The sequence below is a fragment of the Vigna umbellata genome, chromosome 4 (assembly GCF_029865625.1).
Source record: "Vigna umbellata cultivar VRB3 chromosome 4, Vumbellata_1.0, whole genome shotgun sequence".
Classification (NCBI taxonomy): domain Eukaryota; kingdom Viridiplantae; phylum Streptophyta; class Magnoliopsida; order Fabales; family Fabaceae; genus Vigna; species Vigna umbellata.
In genome coordinates this window covers 22,840,603-22,857,622 of record NC_142168.1, presented here as the reverse complement: position 1 = coordinate 22,857,622, position 17,020 = coordinate 22,840,603, and the positions used below count along the sequence as shown (strand labels likewise).

At 33.3% G+C, this 17,020-nt stretch overlaps 1 non-coding gene across 1 annotated transcript; it reads left to right on the top strand.

Annotated features, from left to right (window-relative positions):
- The first annotated feature begins 3,311 nt into the window (after positions 1-3,311).
- On the top strand, positions 3,312-3,384 carry TRNAR-ACG (transfer RNA arginine (anticodon ACG)). The gene has a single exon. It is a non-coding gene; the product is annotated as a tRNA-Arg (tRNA).
- Positions 3,385-17,020: the final 13,636 nt, after the last annotated feature.

Genomic DNA, 17,020 nt, shown 5'->3' with positions numbered 1-17,020 from the left:
AGGCCAAATTTGGTTTTCGTTTGCTGTGGATGGAACTTTTTGTTGCTGAAAAGATTAGTCTTTGAAGTTCATGCATGACTAATTTTTTTCAAGTGTAATTTTGTCAAACAGCTGAACTATAGAAGACTGAATTTTCTTTTCATACATTCAAAAGATGAAGTTATTTGTCAACTATGCCATTCCATTCTGTAAATGAAAAAGCTCCGTCAACATTTTGGTTTCTATAAATACGAAAAACATTTTTAATTAATTATATAAATTTTGTGTGGATCCTTTAAAACCAAAATGTTGAATACGAGAAATTCAGTATTAAGAGATTATTTTAAGTTAAATAAAAATTACATAATTTTGGGATGACGTGGATAGTTCAATAAAATTCAACGTTAAACCGTTTTGAATTAAAGTAGCACAAATTTGATATTATATTTGATCCATAGCAAACTACAATAAAATTTTACGATAAGATCAAATAAATAACTTTTTCACGTAAAGAAAATCAAATAGCCCGTCCGTCCATCCATCCATCCAACGTATTGTGTCTTTTTCTCTTTATTTCCACTTCTAACATAAAATTTGACGAGAAAAAATAAATTTTGTATGATATAAATTTAAAACATTTATAACTTCTGATGAATTTTGAAGTATCATAATTTCATAATATAATTTGCTAAATATTTCTTCCCCATTTTCTTATCTTTAAATAATCAAACTTAAAAATGTATGCTTAAAATTACATTTGTGCTTACGATGGTGCAATGAAAGAGAAATATGTTTGTTGAATACAAAATAAAAAGTGAATAAAAGAAAAAATAGTTAGTTCAGTTTATCTTCTTATTTTTCTGTCAAATTTTGTGTTAACGGAAGTAAAAATTAAGAGAAAGAGCGAAAGTGAATGTGACAATGGGGGATGGGAACTTGCTCCTGATAGTGAAAGGGAAAGTGAAATTAGAGGGAATTGAGATTAGGAATTTAAAAAATAAAAAATAAAATTGATAAAAGTAAAAAGGGTAAATTTAGGATTTTAAAAAAATTAGAGAGGTGTAGAGAGAAGATGGAATGGTGGAGGGACATCACTCTAGCAAATCTTAAAACATAGATTCTATAACTTTTTTAAGAGTTTTGTTTTTTAAACAAATATAGGCTTATTACCATGATTTGGTTATGTTATGAACTCATTTTGTCTAATATGTTAGATTAATAGATGGGATTGTGCTTTTTGATATATATATATATATATATATATATATATATATATATATATATATATATATATATATATATATATATATATATAAACTCTGACCGTTTTATTAACTAATTTTTAAATTAAAATAAATACCTATAATAAAAAATTACGTATAAAATAAACAAAGACTTATATACAACAAAATTATAAAAACTATTTACATTAATATTTATAACTATTTTTTATGATTTTTTTATAATTTAATAAGATTTTTTGTTTTAATAATTATTATAATAATATTTGTATTTTTTTTATTATTACAAGAAAATAATACACATGATCGTAGTACATGTGTTTTTACTGATTGATAAAAAATATGTATTTAAAATATAAAACAAATTATTAATATATTTTGTTATTTAATCAAGTTTTTCGTTAGATTACTTGTAAAATGAGAATTTTATTTTATTTTTCATTTTTTTCACATGCATGAATATAATGGATCATGATTTTCAACAGGTCATAGTCAGATTTTGACATGTTGGTGATAGATGGCTAAAATGGATGGAATTGACACATTTTTCTACCTTTAATATGGATAATAGATAGTGCTGTAGTAATTCTAAGAAGTTCATTTTAGCATTGTTTATTTTAGTAATTGTTTATTATGTTCTGTCATTGCAAAATATCCTGATCAAAAGTTCAAGTCAATAACGTTGAGGAGTACAAAGAGTAAAGACACCGGTTCTAAATGTTTATATGTCTTGGTTTTATAACTGAAGCATTCGGGGGCGAAGTAAAAAACTTAAGGTTTATTCTTCGGTTATGGACCGAGATAAAACAAAACAGAAATATGTCTCGGTTCTTAGATAACCGAAGCAATAGCGTGTATGTGTTTTTTTTTTCAGACTTTACTCGTTCATTCATGTCAACCAAACTCAAAATTTCCCATTCAGCTCAAGAATCTAACACAACCAAGAAAACCATAACAGAAATCAAACAAATCACAGTATTACAACAACCAATAATTAATGTCAAAAATCTGTCTACAGAAGCAGCAAATATCGTGAACTCACCAATGTCCAAATTACAACCCACAAATTACAAATTACAACAACTAATGAGAAGAAACTCAGATTCAGAAACTCAGATACAGAGATATGAAGATGGACTTAAGATGAAGAAACTCAAAAGCAGAGATGAAGATGGACTTAACAGGAGCATCTCCGACCACCAGAAGCATCTCCGACCATGGGTTTCCGTGTTCTTCCCCCAATAGAAGCATCTCCGACCACCACCATCTCCCCCACGAAGGTTGCAGCATCCACCATCATTGACTTCCTCTGCTCCCCCTCCGCCGTCCCCACCCTCCTCGCCACCGTCACTGACTTCCTCTACTCCCCCTCCTTCCGCAAATCCTCCGTCCACCGCCACAGATCTGCCCTCCGCCCCTCCATGTGCACAAATATGCTCTACGACCCTCCATGTGCCCATATCTGCCCTCCGCCCTTCCATGCGCCTAGATCTGCCCTCCGTCACCTTCCTCCGTCACCGCTGCGTCGTCGTCGCCGTTGCGTTCTCGTCGTCGCGTCCTCGCCGCTGTGTCCTCGCCGTTGCGTCCTCGCTGCCGCCGCGTCCACCGTCGGTTCTCGTTGCCGCGTCCACCGTCGTTGCACATCGCAGGAGGAATATCGCGAGGCGAAGAAGAGGCAAAGAAGAGGCAGAGAAGAGAGAAGAGGAGAGGTGCTTTGGGGAAATGAGCAGGGTTGTGTCGATTTAAAGCCCAATATGCCTCGGGTGCATGCCAATCGAGACCGATTTAGAGCCCAATATGCCTCGGGTCCATGCCAACCGAGGTCGTATCTTTGCTAAGTGAGGGTTATGCCTCGGTTCACTCTGATAACCGAATCAGTATTACTTTTAGACACCAGTTGCTTAACAATCGAGGCATATAATGCTTTTAAAATTACAAGACTGTCACCGCATTTTGATATGCTTCGGTTCAGTAAAAATCGAGTCATAATGTACAAGTTAAAAACGTCATTTTTTACTAGTGGTTGTCTTAGTCTTTGAATATAAGATGTTTAAAATATATTTTAATTATCATGCAATTACTCATCAAAAGGACTCCATGGCCCAATGGATAAGGCGCTGGTCTACGGAACCAGAGATTCTGGGTTCGATCCCCAGTGGAGTCGTTTTAACTAACACATTATTTTTAAGATATATATATATATAGTTGATAGGATTTATAAAATGAGTCAAAAAAAAAAAAAAAGAAACACATGGGACTTTTTCTTCATCAGAATACTAAAGTTAAAAAGAAAAATTATATGATTTGAAAATTTACACTTAAAAAATAGATATTTTATTAAATTAATTTAAATTTTAGATTAAAGACATACTACCCTTTATAAGTAGATATCTTAACATGATTACAACATTACTTAAACTCAACATGAGTTTAGTTTTTAAAAAATACAGTCACATTACTAAATAATTTTATATTTTTCATCCAACAATAGTTTCTAACATTCTGGTAAAATCATCTTTGTTATAATAATTATTGGTGTAAAATCCACGTTCTAACTTGTATAATATAACCAAAATATATAACGATTTTTGTAAATTTCACGTAACATTTTACTTCGGTTTATAATATTTTACATATACAAAAGAAATAAAAGAGAAGGGCAAAGAAAAAACAGAAAGAAAGAGAAATAAGTGTTCTTAGACAGTGTGAATTCCCAATGCATGTGGGAGAGCAGGTCTGGTGTCTAAGTACAGCACGACAATCACTTAAAACTAGAAAAGATAAATACCATTTTGGCTCCATAATTTGCATGCCACATGGCACAACACTCTCTTACGATAAGTGTTCCTCAAAAAGGTCACATGAACTAGTGATCCATTCTTTTCAACATAACGAGTGGTTTCTAGCCATTTATCAATAATACACATGGCTGAAATTAAATACATTTATTAATCAAGTACACAAAATTTATTGCTGCACCGTGTATCATCATCGATTCCTCCTTTCTTTTATTGCATGATGTTGTTATCTATAAGTATAGTCAAGAATTAATTTTTTTATATATTTTTATTGATAAAACTTAAAACCAAAATCCTACTAAAAACTATAGTTTAATATATTAGGATTAACAAATTTGTTGATAGAGTTTTATTAAGTGAATTGAATAGAAGCAAAGGAGTGACATTTGATTAATTATGAGAAGTGAGGGAGATGAATTGAAGAAACATCGCACTTTTTTCTTCTTTAGAATTCCAAAAGGGTGTGTTTGGAAAGAGTTATGCAACGTGTTCCTAAAATGGGGTATAGTGTGAGAGATTTTCAAGAATGTTAGAATAGAAAAGGGTTGGATTTTATGAGAATCGAGAATGTGAAGTTGAATATTATATTCCGTGAGGGACATGTGGAAGCAAGAGACATAGTAATGAGTGTAAAATTGAACTTACATCTTTCAAACTATTAGGTGGGAGAGTTAACACTAGTACACAAACAGGAAATGGCACCGGTTGCTTTGGCTTATAGGCACCAGTTCTATAACCGAGGCATATATAGACGAGGTAAAAAGGGGTACGTTTTATGCCTCGGTTTCAAACCGATTCAAGAAAGATGGGATTATGCCTCGGTTTTTTAGGTAACCGAGGCAGTAACGTATTTTCTTTTCAACCGTACTGATTCACATGGAACGATCTTGCGGTGGTGAACAATTCCATATCCTCCTTAGCCAATAACATTCTCAGGGGCGAAGGTGTTGGTGGAATCCTCAAGCTCTCGGAGAGTGTACCAGTGGCCCCAGCCCAAGTGTGAAACTTTGGGAATGACGGTGGAAACCTGATCGAGGAGGCGAGGCTCAACACCGGCGGGATCGTTGGAAGATGAGCGAAGCAAGGCACGTTCGGGGTAGGAGATTCGGTGGTTCTTCCCAATCTCGAACTGGATTCTCTGGTAGTTGAGAGGGTTGGTTTTTTCCTCGATGGGCGAAACTGGGTCAGGTTCGGGAAAAGGGTCGGGTTGGGGGTGGGGGCGTGGTCGACCCTAATTTCTTGGATCTCCTTGGAGACGTCGGGGATGGAAACGGGGTTGGCTTTGGAGCGCTTGAAGGCCACCCAGACGGAGATAAGGAAGAGGATGAGGACGATGGTGGCGCCGACACACACGCCGAGCACCACCTAGAGACGGAGACCAAATATGGAGGTGGGGTTGGAGAGCTGGTCGTTCAATGCGGCGCCGCTCGACTGATCGGGCAAGACCGGCGAGACCTGGGAAGGCTACCCGATTGGGAGTCAGAGGATCCATAGTACCTGCAGCCCCGCGGACTTCATCTTCATCATTTTTGAAAGCGGGGAGTCAGAGGATCCATGGCCCATGTGTTGTTCATTCCTTCCTTCCTCCAGCAAAGACGAAACTAGATAGTGAAAAAAAGTACAATAAGAAGAAGCAGAACAAGGAGAAGAAGAAGAAAGGAGAGGGGTGAGGAATGAAGGCGGTGGTAGCTGGCATGGTGGAGGCGCAGTCCAGCAGTGCAGCAGTCGCGGTGGCTGGAGAAGAAAGGCCAGTTTTACGCAGAGAGAAGAAAGAGGAACAACAGTAGCGTAAAAATGGTTTAACCTGGAGATAAAGCACATCTAATGCCTCGATTAATACAAAAACGGAGCCATAAAAATCACGGACAACACCTATCGCCTCGGGTCCCAAGCTGACCGAGGCAGTAGAGCAACTTTATACTCTAGATTTTTGTTAACCGATGCCGTATCATGTGCACAGATGTCCGGATGTGTCAGATGCTCAGAAGTGACAACACCTATTGCTTCGGGTCTCCAATTGACCGAGGTAGTAGAGCAGAATTCAAATTGTTAGGCATCGGTTCGCTGTGAACCGAGTCATAAAAATTCACTTTATTTACAATTCTGCCACCGTGTTTTAATAGGTTTCGGTTTCACTAAAACCGAGGCCTATTAATCGATTTTAAATCTAGTTTCTTTACTAGTGTAATATGATAACAGAATCATCATTGTTAGTAAAAAGGATGTGAAGATGGAGATGATATGATGCTAATAAACGGGGATGAGGTTGAGGTAAAAGAGATTTATTGTTCATACTGTGGAAAATTATCCCATTTGTTTCATCGTAAAAAATAAGCCCAAAACTCATTTACATGTATGAAAGATTACCTGAGTCCTTCGAGTAAAAACTATTTCGAAAAGTTTATTGGTGATCTTGTGTTAGAACTAAGTTTAACAAATATTGTGTTTGGTTTTAAATGTGTGCTTAAGTATAAATATAATTTAATATTAAATTATGTTGTATGTAAAGCATTTATTTTAATTTAATTTAATTTATGATTATGTTTGACATAATGATCAAAAGAAAAATTTTCATTATCATTAAAGAGAATAGAATCACTACAAAACGGAAGCAAAAATGGAATTAGGTTTAATTGCTTCCTTTGTCCCCAGTTTGGTTGAATTGTGTCAAATTCATCCTCATTTTTAAAAAAGTTTCATTGTCGTCCTCACGTGGTGTAAAAGTTTCCTTGTCGTCCTCACGTGGTGTAAAAGTGTCAATTGAATCCAAACATAGAAAAAATTTGTGTCAAAGTAGTCATTTTTCCTATATCTCTGTGTCTTCCTTTCATACAATCAAGTACAGATATTCATTTTACCTTATCCAATTTAAGGCTTTTCATAGCTCCAGAGAAGTGACATATGAAAGGAAGACACAGAGATATAGGAAAAATGACTACTTTGACACAAATTTTTTCTATGTTTGGATTCAATTGACACTTTTACACCACGTGAGGACGACAATGAAACTTTTTTAAAAATGAGGATGAATTTGACACAATTCAACCAAACTGGGGACAAAGGAAGCAATTAAACCATGGAATTATATCCTAACAAAGGAAACTTACAATAAGAAAAATAGAAGAAAAGATATGTTATTTCTCTCTCACCCCTCTCAAGTGAACATGAATATTATTCATGTTTAGCTTGGATATTAAAAGAAGGATAAAGAGACTTTGTAAGAACGTCAACAACTTGATTGGTAAACGACACATGAAGAAGTTTGATGAGACCATCTTAAAGCTTTTGTCTAGTAATGTGGCAGTCTATGTCTATAAGTTTGGTTCTCTTATGAAAGGTAAGATTATTTGCAATGTGGATAGTAGGTTTGTTGTCACAATAGACTGAATAGGGAGTAGGACACAATATATGTAAATCTTTTAAAAGGTATTGCAACCATTAAATTTCACAAGTTAGAGAAGCTAAGGACTTGTATTCGGTTTCAGAGGAGGATTTGGAAATTGTGGTTTGTTTCTTTGACTTCCAAGAAATTAAAGAAATTCAAATAAAAGCACAAAAGATAGAGATGGATCTTCTAATGGTAGCACAAGTGACACAATCAAAATCAGAGTAGGCATGAATTTTAGAAGAATTATCAGTAACATAACAATCGAAAACCAGGAGCATTCTTTAAGTGCCTAATAACTCTCATGGTTTGTTGCATATGAGGTTGTCATCAGAAGAGACAAACTGGCTAAGTTGTTGAACGACAAAAGCAATATCGGGTCTCGTATTGGTGAGATTAATTAACCTTCCAATTAAACGACAATAAAAAGAATTATCTATGAGGAAAGTTCCTTCATCAACATGCAATTTTACAGAAGGATCAGCGAATGTAGAAGCTAGTTTACATCCCAACATACCAGCTTCAAAAATCAATTTAAGACAATACTTTCTCTGATTCATACACAATCCAGCTCTAGACCTAGCAATTTTAAAACCTAGAAAATATTTGAGATCTCCATGGTTTTTAATGTGTATATTATTCTTAACAATGGTAATTTCAGAGATTGTTTCCAAATAGAAGGATATCATCAACGTATACCAAAATGATGATGATAGTAGAAGGAGAATGTTTGATAAATAAAGAATGGTCAGCTAAACTTTGTGTATACCCGAGAGATAGTAACTCAGATGTCAGCTTGTGATTTCAATTTTTGCTAACTTGTTTTAAATCATAAAATGATTTATGAAGCTTGCAGACAAGATTGGGATTAGAAGGATAAAGACCAAGAGGAGACTTCATGTATATTTGTTCAGTTAAATCACCATGGAGGAAAGCGTTGTCAACGTCTAGTTGATGAAGGAACCATTGATTGGAAACAACAAGGGCAAGAACAAGATGTACACTGGTGATTTTAACAACAGGGGAGAAAGCCTTTAGTTTGGGTGAAACCTCTTGCAACTAAATAACCTTTATATCTGTCAATGAAGTCATGTGATTTATGCTTGATTATGTAAACCCAACGATAACTAATAGACTTCTTACTAATAGGGAGATTAACCAAAGTCCAAGTTTTGTTCTATCAAGAGCATTTAATTTAGAATTCATTGCTTGTTGCCAACATTCAAACTTGTTAGGCTCTTTAAAGGATGATGGTTCAACTTTTGCAGAGATATTATGACAAAAAGAAACATGGTTAGAAGAGCAATTATTATAAGAAAGGAACAAGTGTATATGATATGGGGTAGTATGGGATGATGGGATGCTTGAAGTAGTACCACAGTAATAATGGTCTAAGTACCTATGTATACTTTTGTTCCTAAGAAAAACTCTTTGTCCAACAGTACGAACAATGGTGGTGTCATAATTAATGTTAGAATTATTGTATGTTGTGTAATTTGTTGTAGTGGAAACAATTATCACACTCGAAAAGTAAAAAGATGGTAATATCAGAAATTTCATCATTTGTACGATAGGAAAGTGGAGACAAAGAAATATAATAAGGGAAAATATTTTCATGAAAAATGACATGACGTGATACAAGAATAGAATGTGAATGAAAATCATACCGTACAAACCTTTGGTTCCATACTTGTATCTAAGAAAAATATATTTATTACTTCTGGAATCAAGCCTTGGGCGTCTTGCACTAGCAGAGCTGGAGTATGATAAACACCCAAAGACTCTTACGTTTGAAAAATCTAGTTTGATGGAATAGACCAGTTCATAAGGAGATATATTTTGAAGGTTGTTGGTAGACTATTAATGATATGAATGGCGAGCTTTATGGCATAAGACAAAAAAATATTTGGAACTTTTGATTAAAAGAGGAAAGACCGACAAACATTAAGTATGTGTTTATGATTCCTTTCAACAATGCAATTTTGTTTGAGAGTAGCAACACAAATAGTCTCATGAAAATTCCTTTTGTAGTATAAAATTTATTAAGAAGAAATTATTTTCCTTTGTCAGGTCTTATTATTTCAAGTTTATAAGAAAACTAGTTTTATGTTAAAATGATGAAATTTTGAAGTAAAGCTTTGACATTAGTTTTATGTTTCAAGAGAAGAATCCATGTGAAATGGCTATAGTCATCAACCATGGTAAAAAAAATATTTATATTCATCAATGAAAGTAGTAGAGATGGGCCCTAAGTATCAACATGAATGAGATGAAAGAAACAAGATGATTTAGTTTTGCTAATAGAAAAATGAAGATGTGTTTTGTTTAGCAATGGCAGAAACATCATAAGCATCAATAGATTTAAAAGAAATATCAAAATACAGAGATGCTATTGTTTGAAAAACTTTATTTGAAGGATAACCAAGTTTCATGTGCCACAAATTACAAGAATCACTAGTGTTATTGAAACCATAATGGATATTTGATTCTAAAGCACTGATGTTATCATTACTAAAATGATAAAAGAGCCCTTGGTACCTTTTAGCTATTCTAATCATCTGGTAAGTATTCATCTGCACAATGAGGCAATGGTTTTGATGAAAAATTATAAAACAATTATTGGAAGACAATAGTTTAGAAATAGAAACTAGGTGAACAGAGAAATTAGGAACAAATGGAGTATTATGAAAAAATAAATTTCCTAATGTAATAGTTCTTTAGAATCTAGCAATAACAATATTTTTATTTGGAAAACATATATAAATAGGAGTAATGAAATTTAAAGAATTAAAAAGAAACTTTGAAGTACATATATGATCAATAGCCCCACTATCAATAAACCAAGAAGAAAAATTGGATAGAGAAGAAGAACCTGAAGAATGTTGAGTGCATTGTTTTACGTTGGCCATGGTAGGAGTAGAAGTTTGAGAATGTTTTAACAAGCTAAGAACAGCCTCATATTGTTGTTGAGAGTAGCAGCATTGAACATTGGGAGTATCAAACGGGGTGGTAGAGGATTCAATGGATGTTTGGGAAACAACATTAGTCATGTTGGCAGAAGGGTTGGATTAAACATGATTATGTTTGGTGGTGGATTTATAACCTTGGGGAAGACCATATGTGATTCAAATATTTGTTTAATATATGTTTTTTTTTAACAAAGATAAGATTTTTGTTAAATAAATGTAAGCAATTATACTTTGTCAAATAAGATTTTGTTTGAATAAAAAACAAATATATTTTTGTTTAAAATATATAAACCTAAAATATTTCATAATACATGTAAAAAATGTTTGTTTATACTTAAAAAAAATATATGTTTCTTCGTTATTTAAAAAAAATCTCATAGTATTTTCTCAAAACATAAAAATATCTTGAAAAATAAGTTGAAAATTATTTCAAGCAAACATTTTTTTTTTGAAAAAAGGTAAGATGCTAACATTATGAAGTCAGTTAGTTATGTCAGGTATTGTGTTTTGTTCAAAAGGAGAAGTCATACATCTTACCGTGTGAAGCTTTGCCATGTTCTAAAGGTGTTGTTAAAAAAGTCACATGCATTGGATGTTATGTCAAAAGCTTTGAATACATCTTGAAACCTCAAAGCATGCTCAGACTCAAGAAGAAGTAATAGTTGACAATGACCTTCAAAATAACTATGTTCAATAACTATTTTCCTATTAAAAGCAATATATAGAATATTTCTTTGTAAAAGGAAAGCTGACAACAACGAAAGTCTTACTATAAGAAAGTGAGCAAGATCTCAAACTTCTAACCCTTATAGCCATGAGAAAGAACAATGTTTGTGTTTATTAGTAATATAGAATACTAATACATTTATATAAGTCGTAAGACATTACCTCCTTCTATTGGATGAACTTGTGATCTTTTATATCATCTTCTTTGTAAACACGAGTGGTTATTATCAAAATAATACTCGATCTTAGCCTAGAGTGGTTTTCAAAACCTAGTCTTATTAAGGAGTGATTGCATTCAAATGATATTTTGTATTTAGTTGTGCAGTTATGTTGTAAAGAATACTCAATTTTAGCCAATTACGAGTGGATCTACTCCAAATTATTTGTTATATTTGTGTTTCAAATAGTAATGTGTTTAGCCAAGAGTAACTGCATTCCAAAGCATATTAGTTTTAGTTAGAAGTGGTTAAGTTCTAAATAATTTTTCTTTTATGGTTTTTCAAAATTGATTTTATTCCAAATAATACTAAGTGTTTACCGATGAGTGAATGTGGTCCAAATAATACTCAGTTTTAGCATAAGGTCCAAATGATATTAATGTTGTATCTTATAATAGTAGTTTGCCTAATGAAACTCACCAAGTTGATCGAGAATTAAACATAATATTATTAACAAATAAATTAGTATAAAAACAAAATATGAACCTTCTACTTAATCTCTTTAGATTGTGTGTTATTTACACTATAGGAAAAATAACTTTTATTGGCAGACTATTACCGTCAGACCTTTGGCCGTCAGTAATTTTGGTTTACCGACGGCTTGTGGAGTAGGACTATACTGAAGGATTATGGTTGTTGATAATGGACACGAGTCATTATCGAAGGCAAACGACCGTCAGTAAGTGGATGATGTATATGAAATTAGAAAGTGAGATTTTTCCTTCCCCCTCATTTCATGAAAACTCCTTCTTCCCCAATATTCAGATTCTCTATCCTAACTCCCTCTACGAACACCCTCTGCCGCTTGTGCACATTGTTCCCCACCCTAACCACAATTGGGATACGCTTCTTCTCCACTCCTCCATTGTAGGTGAAGTTCGCCATTCCCCAATCTCGTTTTCTTTTCCTATTACCATTTTCAATTACGCGACATTGGTGGAACCTTTTTTCTTATAGCGGTTTTGTGGTGTCCTGAGCAAAGTGGCGGGTGGTTGAGTTCAAGGCTACCATTATCGCGAGACAATTGCATGTGGGGTTGTGGGTGCGTGACAACGATGTTCTGGTTGCGTGACGACGGGGTTCTGGGTGCATGACGACGACTTCCATTGTTGCGAGGGAGGATATTCGACGAGGCACCATGACTAGGGGAGTGTTGCTGTGTGACGAGGTCTTCCATTGTCGCTTTAGAGGTTATTGGAGGGGGCTGCCGTGGAGGTAAGTTGTCATTCTGATTCATGAACTTTAAAACCTAAGAAGAATTTATTGTGACTTTTTTCAATGTATGCTTTGAATTAGTTTGTGTAGTATGATTTGTTATAGAACATGTCATTATTGTTCTGTGCAATGATGATGTTGACTGTGTTATGTTTCTTTTGTTTTCATTTGCATTAGAACATAAGATGTTTGGTTCGATTCATGGTAACAATTGATATAGTGGATTGTTCTATTTTGGGTGGTAATTGATTGAATGATAATGTTATAAGAGTTGTGTTCTATTATGAAATTGTTATGTACGAGTATGCAGAGGTGAAGAATGGTGATATTGTCAAAATGGTAATTAATTGTTTACTTGAGTATACTAATTATACTGTTATGCACCAAGTTAGATGCTAAAAATATACTAAGTGTGAACTGAAATAATAGTAACCTCAAATAGGGAAAAACCTAAATCAATTGTGTGGTAATCTAGAAACTAAACCATGGAATGAGAATGTTTAAGTAATGGAACCTTGCATGGGTTAAGGATACCATGAAAATTTAAGCAGCCTTTGCCTATGTAAGAGATTCCACTACTACAATAGTGAAATACACCTTCAACGGACACAATTTATGTTTCAAGTTTGCCTCCATAAGCATATTAAGTAGCTGGAATTTAAGCCTAGGAACGTCCATGAGAGATCTCATTCAAAAACGCAGAATGTACATGATACCCAGGTGATGCTTTAACAGGATTGAAGGTGTAATAAAGCTAGGACAATTAGGTAATCTAATTTTTCAACAACCTTATTGCCTTGCAAATTTTTCGTATTTAACAACTCTAAGTGAGGCATACTATTAGAGTTTTCATCCTCGTCTGCAAATTTAATAATATCTTCTAACTTCATATCAAATATGTGTTTGGTATCTTCTTGCAAGATCCCATCCCATCCAATTTCTACATCCAACTCTAGCAACCTATCCATAAGAGCAGGCACTGGTGTAGAATGGACAAAATATCTACTTGCACCACTCTTCAACTTGATCATGTTGTGCCAATTGACCTAAAGTAGAGTAATTTTAAGTAATTTTAAGTAATTTTAACATCCTAACAAGTCTAAAGTAGTGTAATCAAGGTAGAAAAGTAGTGAAAAGAAAATAATAGCCTAAAACTCAAAGTTTGAGCATTTAAAACCTAAAAAAATGTACTCATAAGTTGAGAAATTGTCAATTCACATAAAATAGACTAATTTTAATTAATGTTAACATCTTAACAAGTCTAAAGTAGTGAAATGAACCTAGGAAACTTGTCAAAAGCAAAGAATTAGGTAGAACTCAAAGTTTGAGTAGTTGGAACCTAAAAAAGTGTACTTACAAGATGAAAAATTGTCTATTGACCTAGTAGATTAATTTAAAGTAATGTTAACATCTTAACAAGTCTAAAGTAATGAAATGAACCTAGGAAACTTGTCAAAAGCAAAGATATACATTGTTGGTCTAGATGAACGTACTGTTTTATTTTTATGTTTTATGTTTACTTTACAAATACAAGTTCTTAAATTTCAACAATACAAATGATGTTATATTGTTTATTCCATCAATGATTGGATGATTCTGGGATACATATTATGGAGGTCTATCTGTGATTTGAAAATGTTATGCTGGTATGTCTATGTTGTGAATATCTTATGCAGGTTTGTGTAGTTGGATAACAAATACAAATTTAACTCCATTATGTCTGGTTCTTACCAGCTGACTTACCGACGGTCGTTACCGACAAAAGGTTTACCGACAGATACATGGTCGTCGCTAATCCGTCGATAATAGGGCATTATCAACAATTTTTTGTTGTTTCTGACAGATTATGATCATCGATGATGCCCTTCTTTTTGGTAGTATTTATAATTAAATTTAGAAAAAATTATTTACTAACTAATATTTAAAAAAAAGTTTTGACTATTTAATATCCAATAATATATGTTTCAAATATTTCAAAAAGTTTTAAAACACCATTCAACCCTTTCTTATTATGTTTTGACCTATCTCTCAAAGTTTTGTACCTTTATATTCCAACATATGTACACTAAATAATTGAAATGTATTGATGTAGCAACGGTGTTGGTGAAAGTTTTTGCACCATAGTTAATATCTTACCACTCTCCTTTAAGAATTTATAGGATGAGAATGGTTGAAGAAGTCCGACAAACATGGTAACAAGAAATCATTATGAATTACCAAATGATATTATCCCATGAACATGAAAGTCTTGTCATTACGACAATTGCATATTATACATCCATGTTATTACTTTTAAGTGTTAGTTTTCCTAACCTGAATTTTGTTAATTATTTTCTCAAATAAGAATGTTGAGAGCCAAAACTTAATTTTTTCTTTATCATGAAATATTCGTAGACAACATTATCCCTATACAATTTACAATTAAAATAATTATCACAAAACATAAACTCTCCTTCAGGATAAATAAAGTTACATCATAATAGGGTAGAATTCCTCATTTTCTCATCAGATTATCGTAGTTTTTTCTAAATCTAAAAACCGGTTCTATTTACCTTGAAAAGAACTTGGAGAAAAAAAATGAAGGTTGAGAGATTATTTTTTTAAAAAAAATAAACTACCTAATTATCATATTTATATACTTCTAAAACCACCTAAATAATTATATAATATTTTAAATCATATTTATTTTTTCATATTTTACAATGCTTTTCATTAGTATGTTATGGTATCTTAGGTTTACTATGATACAACTCCCATTTATGTAATTCCATTTTGATTGATTTAAATAAAAGGCTACCAAATTATTATTTTAAAATAGTTTAGTTGATATTTAAGAAAAATTTAGTATTTTAATGATGTTTTAGAAGTCATAGTTTAAAAATAACCAGACTAGATTATTTTTATATTAAAAGATTTTATTATAAATAGTTTCGTTAATAATGAGTTTCATTGTTTTTAAAACATATCATTTCTCTATAAACCATTTTTCTAGAGTTCTTTGATTTCTCTCTAGGAGTTCTTCTACTCTACTCATCTAATTGAAGAATCGAGATCGTAGGAGTGATCCAGGCGGTGAGCTCTTCAATTCAAACTGATTAGTTTCTCTGTCTGAGTAAGTTAAGTTTTGATCCCTTTTCTCTAGTCCTTTCTTTCTACGGTTGCATGTGGGCCCAGCTTATTTGGCATGTAATGTCTGAGTTTTCTATAAGACCCTCTATTGATAAATGGTCCTAACAGTGTACTTTGATCGTATTTTTATTTTTTGTAGATATAGATAGAGCTCTTTAAGCTGTGAGAGCAGAATATGGTTCTCTAGAATAATGTGATCTTCAAAAAGGTAAGTTTTATTTAATTTTGGGTTATAAAGTATGAAATGATAGTTATTAGTATATGAGTTGTTTGATAAATTGCATTTGATTGAATGATTTTGGTTGGATGTGATAATTGATTGGAATGTGTTCTGGTTGTGAAGTGGTTAGTGATGAATTAATTTATGTATTAATAAGAAATGGTGTGGGCAGAAACATGAACTACTTCTTTTAAGAGGGGGGCGAAGGGGGAGGGGAAGAGGTTGTTTAATAGGTGATTTTCAAAAGTACGAGTCTAAAGGGATAAACAACAGTGTGGGACATTTTGTAAGGTCAAATAAAACTTATTGAAAGCTTGAATTGATAAAAATCTGAGATTGAAGTAAGTATGAGTCAAGAGGATGGTTGAGGGAGGTTTTAGGCTTGATTTTAGGGGTTTGGTCTAGTGAGATTTTGAATTATGAGTTGTGTGTCAAAGAGGAAGGTTTGAGGTATGTTGATAAGCCATTTCTGACTTGTTGAGGTCCCTAAGTTATTTAAAAGTGAGCTAAAACTTGTGGAATTCAGTTTTGGTCTATAAGTTGAGGATTTAGTTGTTTTAAGTTGAAATCTTTTTGCATAACAGTGTAAAACTAGTATAAGATAGGTTATACACCTTTGTTTAGGTCTATGATAGTTTAGAATTCAGTTTAAGAGTGTTAAAAGTTGGTAAAAATGGTTAAAATAGGCCATGGGTGGTCTAGAGGTGTTGTTTAGGCAATTTTTGTGTTGCAGAATTATGTAGCAAGGCTAGGCGAGTTGTAGAGACTCGCTAGACAAATTTAGGAAGTTCTGACATTGGGTTCCAAGGATTGGGCAAGCTAGCTAGCTCATCTTAGGGAGATTGTTGTTTTGGCTTTTGTTGGGCGTTGGGCGAGTAATTGGGGTTTTTGGAAGAGAGTTGTAGAGGCTAAGTGAGCCAGCTCGCTTAGCTTGTGTGAGGCTTGTTGTTTTGTCTCGCGTTGGGCGAGCAGAGGTTGTTCGATGAGCAAATGGGTGGAGGTTGTTTGGTTGTTTTGTTTTCTATTTCTCATATATTTGTTTGGATTTATATGGTGTAATGTATTGTTTTCTATTTGATACTCAGTGATATGGTTTGGAACATGTAGTTAAATTCATATGAAGTTTATAATAATTCTAAG